Here is a 7567-nt window from a genome sequence, read left to right as displayed (position 1 = left end):
TAGTGTCTTTCCTTGCCCATATTCCGCCTACTGATCATTTATTGTTCACCCGGCTTGATTATGCTGGTTTACTTGCTCTCATGTTTCTTATTGTCATTTTTGCATTGGCTGCTACACGTCCCTTTCTTGTGTACGGGATGACTGGGAGGCGTAGCTCCCGGGACTCCTCATATGCCTATTTGCTGCCTTTATTTGTATCTCCTCATTGTCAATGTATTGCTGCCATCTCATGCAGAATTGCTTACATATGCTTTCCTGTCAGAAAATGTATATCCTGGCGGATGACGTTTCTAATGTTTTTGTATTACTATTGGTCCTTAATAAACTTCTTTTTGAATTCGAAAAAAAAAAAAAAAAGTTGCAAGTCTGTTCCAGGCAGGGCTGGCCTTTGGGATGTGCGAGCTGTGTGGCCGCACAGGGTGCCATAGCAACAGGGGCACCGGGCGGCCGACAAATCTTGCTTTTTTTTTAACCTATTTCTAGGATGCGGGCCCCTTAAGAATCATTGCAGGGCCGGTCCATTACACATATCAGTCATAAGGGAGATGGGGAGCTGTGCATGTTCTGTCTACCCTGCTGTGGCTTATTTTGACTGTGCAAACTTATGTCCTCCCAAGACAGAGCAGGGGGAGGTGAAGGAGCTGTGCACGTACGTCCCCTCCCCCCCGCTCTGTGTTTTCCTTTCCCTGTGCAAACTTGAAATTTCCCGTGGTAGATGATGTCCTCTGGAGATTGTGTAATGCAGAGCTGCGTCCTCCATGGTGTGATGTGAAATTTCCTCCCCCGTGCAGTGACAGGAGTAGATGCAGCCTCACGCCGCTGCACTGATCCCCGGCAGGGTAAGTGAACTTGTGAAGGTGATAAGAGGTGGAGGAGGGGGTGGTGGAGGTGCAGGGGGGGTGTCATGGGGGTGATGAGAGGTGCAGGGGGGGTGTTATGAGGGTGATGCGAAGTGCAGTGGGGGTGTTATGGGGGTGATGAGAGGTGCAGGGGGGGGTTATGGGGGTGATGAGAGGTGCAGGGGGGGTTATGGGGTAGATAAGAGGTGCAGGGGGGTCATGGGGGTGATGAGAGGTGCAGGAGGGTTATGGGGGTGATGAAGGGTGCAGGGGGGTTATGGGGTACATAAGAGGTGCAGGGGGGTTATGGGGGTGATGAGAGGTGAAGGGTGGGTGTTATGGGGGTGATGAGAAGTGCAGGGGGGTGTTATGGGGGTGATGAGAGGTGCAGGGGGGGGTTATTGGGGGTGATGAGAGGTGCAGGGGGGGTTATGGGGTAGATAAGAGGTGCAGGGGGGTTATGGGGGTGATGAGAGGTGCAGGGGGGTTATGGGGGTGATGAGAGGTGCAGGGGGGTTATGGGGGTGATGAGGTGCAGGGGGTAATGAAAGGTGCAGGGGGGTGTTATGGGGATGATAAGAGGTGCTGGGGGTTATGGGGATGATGAGAGGTAAAGGGGGGTTATGGGGGTGATGAGAGGTGCAGGGGGGTTATGGGGATGATAAGATGTGTAGGGGGGTTATGGGGATGATGAGAGGTGCAGGGGGTTATGGAGGGGATGAGAGGTGCAGGGGGGTTATGGGGGGATGAGAGGTGCAGGTTTTTTTGGGGGGTGATGAGAGGTACAGGGGGGGTGTTATGGGGGTTATGAGAGGTGCAGGGGGGGTTAGGGGGTAGATAAGAGATGCAGGGGGTTATGGGGGGGATGAGAGGTGCAGGGGGGGTTATGGGGGGTGATGAGAGGTGCAGGGGGGTTATGGGGGGTGATGAGGTGCAGGGGGGGTAATGAAAGGTGCAGGGGGGGTGTTCTGGGGATGATAAGAGGTACAGGGGGGTTATGGGGATGATGAGAGGTGCAGGGGGGTTATGGAGGGGATGAGAGGTGCAGGGGGGTTATGGGGATGATGAGGAGAGGGGATGCTTATAGTAGTGATGAGGAGGGGTTTGGCAGGGGTTTTGGGGGTGATGAGGACACAGGATAAGAGGGGGTGTATATGTATATATGATGTGTATGCATGTATGTCAGAATTATATTCAGGGGGTACAGTGTGTGGCAGTATTATATTCAGGGGGTACAGTGTGTGGCAGGATTATATTTAGTGGGTACAGTGTGTGGCAGGATTATATTTAGTGGGTACAGTGTGTGGCAGGATTATATTCAAGGTTCAGTGTATAGCAGGATTATATTTAGTGGGTACAGTGTGATGCAGCATTATATTCAGGGTACGGTGTGCGGCCGTATTATATTCAGGGTACAGTGTGTGGCAGGATTATATTCAGTGGGTACAGTATATAGCAGTATTATATTCAGGGTACAGTGTTTGGCAGTATTATGTTTAGTGGGTACAGTGTTTAGAAGTATTATATTTAGGGTACAGGTTAGCTTGCACAGGGCGCCTGAACACCTAAGACCGGCCCTGGTTCCAGGTCTGACCTGGAGTACAAAACTCCCCTGCCTGAGCAAATTAAAGGTGCAGGGGGGGGGGGTGTTATGAGGGTGATGCGAAGTGCAGTGGGGGTGTTATGGGGTGATGAGAGGTGCAGGGGGGGGTTATGGGGGTGATGAGAGGTGCAGGGGGGGTTATGGGGTAGATAAGAGGTGCAGGGGGGTCATGGGGGTAATGAGAGGTGCAGGGGGGTTATGGGGGTGATGAGGTGCAGGGGGTAATGAAAGGTGCAGGGGGGGTGTTATGGGGATGATAAGAGGTGCTGGGGGTTATGGGGATGATGAGAGGTGCAGGGGGGGTTATGGGGGTGATGAGAGGTGCAGGGGGGGTTATGGGGTAGATAAGAGGTGCAGGGGGGTCATGGGGGTGATGAGAGGTGCAGGAGGGTTATGGGGGTGATGAAGGGTGCAGGGGGGTTATGGAGTACATAAGAGGTGCAGGGGGGTTATGGGGGTGATGAGAGGTGAAGGGTGGGTGTTATGGGGGTGATGAGAAGTGCAGGGGGGTGTTATGGGGGTGATGAGAGGTGCAGGGGGGGGGGTTATTGGGGGTGATGAGAGGTGCAGGGGGGGTTATGGGGTAGATAAGAGGTGCAGGGGGGTTATGGGGGTGATGAGAGGTGCAGGGGGGTTATGGGGGTGATGAGAGGTGCAGGGGGGTGTTATGGGGGTGATGAGAGGTGCAGGGGGGTGTTATGTGGGTGATGAGAAGTGCAGGGGGGTGTTATGGGGGTGATTAGAGGTGCAGAGGGGGTTATGAGGGTGATGAGAGGTGCAGGGGGGTTATGGGGTAGATTAGAGGTGCAGGGGGGTTATGGGGGTGAGGAGAGGTGCAGGGGGATTATGGGGGTGATGAGTGGTGCAGGGGGGTGTTATGGGGGTGATGAGAGGTGCATGGGGGTTATGGGGGTGATGAGAGGTGCAGGGGAGTTATGGGGGTGATGAGAGGTGCAGGGGGGGTATGGGGGTAATGAGAGGTGCAGGGGGGTTATGGGGGGTGATGAGAGGTGCAGGGGGGTTATGGGGGTTGATGAGAGGTGCAGGGGGTTATGGGGGTGATGAGGTGCAGGGGGTAATGAAAGGTGCAGGGGGGGGTGTTATGGGGATGATAAGAGGTGCTGGGGGTTATGGGGATGATGAGAGGTGAAGGGGGGTTATGGGGGTGATGAGAGGTGCAGGGGGGGTGTTATGGGGGTTATGAGAGGTGCAGGGGGGATTAGGGGGTAGATAAGAGATGCAGGGGGTTATGGGGGATGAGAGGTGCAGGGGGTTATGGGGGGATGAGAGGTGCAGGTTTTTTTGGGGGGTGATGAGGTGCAGGGGGGGGGTAATGAAAGGTGCAGGGGGGTGTTATGGGGATGATAAGAGGTACAGGGGGGTTATGGGGATGATGAGAGGTGCAGGGGGGTTATGGAGGGGATGAGAGGTGCAGGGGGGTTATGGGGATGATGAGGAGAGGGGATGCTTATAGTAGTGATGAGGAGGGGTTTGGCAGGGGTTTTGGGGGTGATGAGGACACAGGATAAGAGGGGGTGTATATGTATATATGATGTGTATGCATGTATGTCAGAATTATATTCAGGGGGTACAGTGTGTGGCAGTATTATATTCAGGGGGTACAGTGTGTGGCAGGATTATATTTAGTGGGTACAGTGTGTGGCAGGATTATATTTAGTGGGTACAGTGTGTGGCAGGATTATATTCAAGGTTCAGTGTATAGCAGGATTATATTTAGTGGGTACAGTGTGATGCAGCATTATATTCAGGGTACGGTGTGCGGCCGTATTATATTCAGGGTACAGTGTGTGGCAGGATTATATTCAGTGGGTACAGTATATAGCAGTATTATATTCAGGGTACAGTGTTTGGCAGTATTATGTTTAGTGGGTACAGTGTTTAGAAGTATTATATTTAGGGTACAGGTTAGCTTGCACAGGGCGCCTGAACACCTAAGACCGGCCCTGGTTCCAGGTCTGACCTGGAGTACAAAACTCCCCTGCCTGAGCAAATTAAAGGTGCAGGGGGGGGGGGTGTTATGAGGGTGATGCGAAGTGCAGTGGGGGTGTTATGGGGTGATGAGAGGTGCAGGGGGGGGTTATGGGGGTGATGAGAGGTGCAGGGGGGGTTATGGGGTAGATAAGAGGTGCAGGGGGGTCATGGGGGTAATGAGAGGTGCAGGGGGGTTATGGGGGTGATGAGGTGCAGGGGGTAATGAAAGGTGCAGGGGGGGTGTTATGGGGATGATAAGAGGTGCTGGGGGTTATGGGGATGATGAGAGGTGCAGGGGGGGTTATGGGGGTGATGAGAGGTGCAGGGGGGGTTATGGGGTAGATAAGAGGTGCAGGGGGGTCATGGGGGTGATGAGAGGTGCAGGAGGGTTATGGGGGTGATGAAGGGTGCAGGGGGGTTATGGAGTACATAAGAGGTGCAGGGGGGTTATGGGGGTGATGAGAGGTGAAGGGTGGGTGTTATGGGGGTGATGAGAAGTGCAGGGGGGTGTTATGGGGGTGATGAGAGGTGCAGGGGGGGGGGTTATTGGGGGTGATGAGAGGTGCAGGGGGGGTTATGGGGTAGATAAGAGGTGCAGGGGGGTTATGGGGGTGATGAGAGGTGCAGGGGGGTTATGGGGGTGATGAGAGGTGCAGGGGGGTGTTATGGGGGTGATGAGAGGTGCAGGGGGGTGTTATGTGGGTGATGAGAAGTGCAGGGGGGTGTTATGGGGGTGATTAGAGGTGCAGAGGGGGTTATGAGGGTGATGAGAGGTGCAGGGGGGTTATGGGGTAGATTAGAGGTGCAGGGGGGTTATGGGGGTGAGGAGAGGTGCAGGGGGATTATGGGGGTGATGAGTGGTGCAGGGGGGTGTTATGGGGGTGATGAGAGGTGCATGGGGGTTATGGGGGTGATGAGAGGTGCAGGGGAGTTATGGGGGTGATGAGAGGTGCAGGGGGGGTATGGGGGTAATGAGAGGTGCAGGGGGGTTATGGGGGGTGATGAGAGGTGCAGGGGGGTTATGGGGGTTGATGAGAGGTGCAGGGGGTTATGGGGGTGATGAGGTGCAGGGGGTAATGAAAGGTGCAGGGGGGGGTGTTATGGGGATGATAAGAGGTGCTGGGGGTTATGGGGATGATGAGAGGTGAAGGGGGGTTATGGGGGTGATGAGAGGTGCAGGGGGGGTGTTATGGGGGTTATGAGAGGTGCAGGGGGGATTAGGGGGTAGATAAGAGATGCAGGGGGTTATGGGGGATGAGAGGTGCAGGGGGTTATGGGGGGATGAGAGGTGCAGGTTTTTTTGGGGGGTGATGAGGTGCAGGGGGGGGGTAATGAAAGGTGCAGGGGGGTGTTATGGGGATGATAAGAGGTACAGGGGGGTTATGGGGATGATGAGAGGTGCAGGGGGGTTATGGAGGGGATGAGAGGTGCAGGGGGGTTATGGGGATGATGAGGAGAGGGGATGCTTATAGTAGTGATGAGGAGGGGTTTGGCAGGGGTTTTGGGGGTGATGAGGACACAGGATAAGAGGGGGTGTATATGTATATATGATGTGTATGCATGTATGTCAGAATTATATTCAGGGGGTACAGTGTGTGGCAGTATTATGTTCAGGGGGTACAGTGTGTGGCAGGATTATATTTAGTGGGTACAGTGTGTGGCAGGATTATATTTAGTGGGTACAGTGTGTGGCAGGATTATATTCAAGGTTCAGTGTATAGCAGGATTATATTTAGTGGGTACAGTGTGATGCAGCATTATATTCAGGGTACGGTGTGTGGCCGTATTATATTCAGGGTACAGTGTGTTGCAGGATTATATTCAGTGGGTACAGTATATAGCAGTATTATATTCAGGGTACAGTGTTTGGCAGTATTATGTTTAGTGGGTACAGTGTATAGAAGTATTATATTTAGGGTACAGGTTAGCTTGCACAGGGCGCCTGAACACCTAAGACCGGCCCTGGTTCCAGGTCTGACCTGGAGTACAAAACTCCCCTGCCTGAGCAAATTAAAGGTGCAGGGGGGGGGGTGTTATGTGGGTGATGCGAAGTGCAGTGGGGGTGTTATGGGGTGATGAGAGGTGCAGGGGGGGTTATGGGGGTGATGAGAGGTGCAGGGGGGGTTATGGGGTGGATAAGAGGTGCAGGGGGGTCATGGGGGTAATGAGAGGTGCAGGGGGGTTATGGGGGGTGATGAGGTGCAGGGGGTAATGAAAGGTGCAGGGGGGGTGTTATGGGGATGATAAGAGGTGCTGGGGGTTATGGGGATGATGAGAGGTGCAGGGGGTTATGGGGGTGATGAGAGGTGCAGGGGGGTTATGGGGATGATAAGAGGTGCAGGGGGGTTATGGAGGGGATGAGAGGTGCAGGGGGGTTATGGGGGGATGAGAGGTGCAGGGTTTTTTGGGGGGTGATGACAGGTAAAGGGGGGGGTGTTATGGGGGTTATGAGAGGTGCAGGGGGGGTTAGGGGGTAGATAAGAGGTGCAGGGGGTTATGGGGGTGATGAGAGGTGCAGGGGGGTTATGGGGGGTGATGAGAGGTGCAGGGGGGTTATGGGGGGTGATGAGGTGCAGGGGGGGTAATGAAAGGTGCAGGGGGGGTGTTATGGGGATGATAAGAGGTACAGGGGGGTTATGGGGATGATGAGAGGTGCAGGGGGGTTATGGAGGGGATGAGAGGTGCAGGGGGGTTATGGGGATGATGAGGAGAGGGGGGGTTTATAGTAGTGAGGAGGAGGGGTTTGGCAGGGGTTTTGGGGGTGATGAGGACACAAGATAAGAGGGGGTGTATATGTATATATGATGTGTATGCATGTATGTCAGAATTATATTCAGGGGGTACAGTGTGTGGCAGTATTATATTCAGGGGGTACAGTGTGTGTCAGGATTATATTTAGTGGGTACAGTGTGTGGCAGGATTATATTTAGTGGGTACAGTGTGTGGCAGGATTATATTCAAGGTTCAGTGTATAGCAGGATTATATTTAGTGGGTACAGTGTGATGCAGCTGTTACGCCGAGCGCTCCGGGTCCCCGCTCCTCCCCGGAGCGCTCGCAACATCCTCGCAATTGCAGCGCCCCGGTCAGACCTGCTGACCGGGTGCGCTGCGATACCTCTCCCAGCCGGGATGC

The sequence above is a fragment of the Hyla sarda genome, chromosome 6 (assembly GCF_029499605.1).
Source record: "Hyla sarda isolate aHylSar1 chromosome 6, aHylSar1.hap1, whole genome shotgun sequence".
Classification (NCBI taxonomy): domain Eukaryota; kingdom Metazoa; phylum Chordata; class Amphibia; order Anura; family Hylidae; genus Hyla; species Hyla sarda.
Note: the sequence above shows the minus strand (reverse complement) of the source record.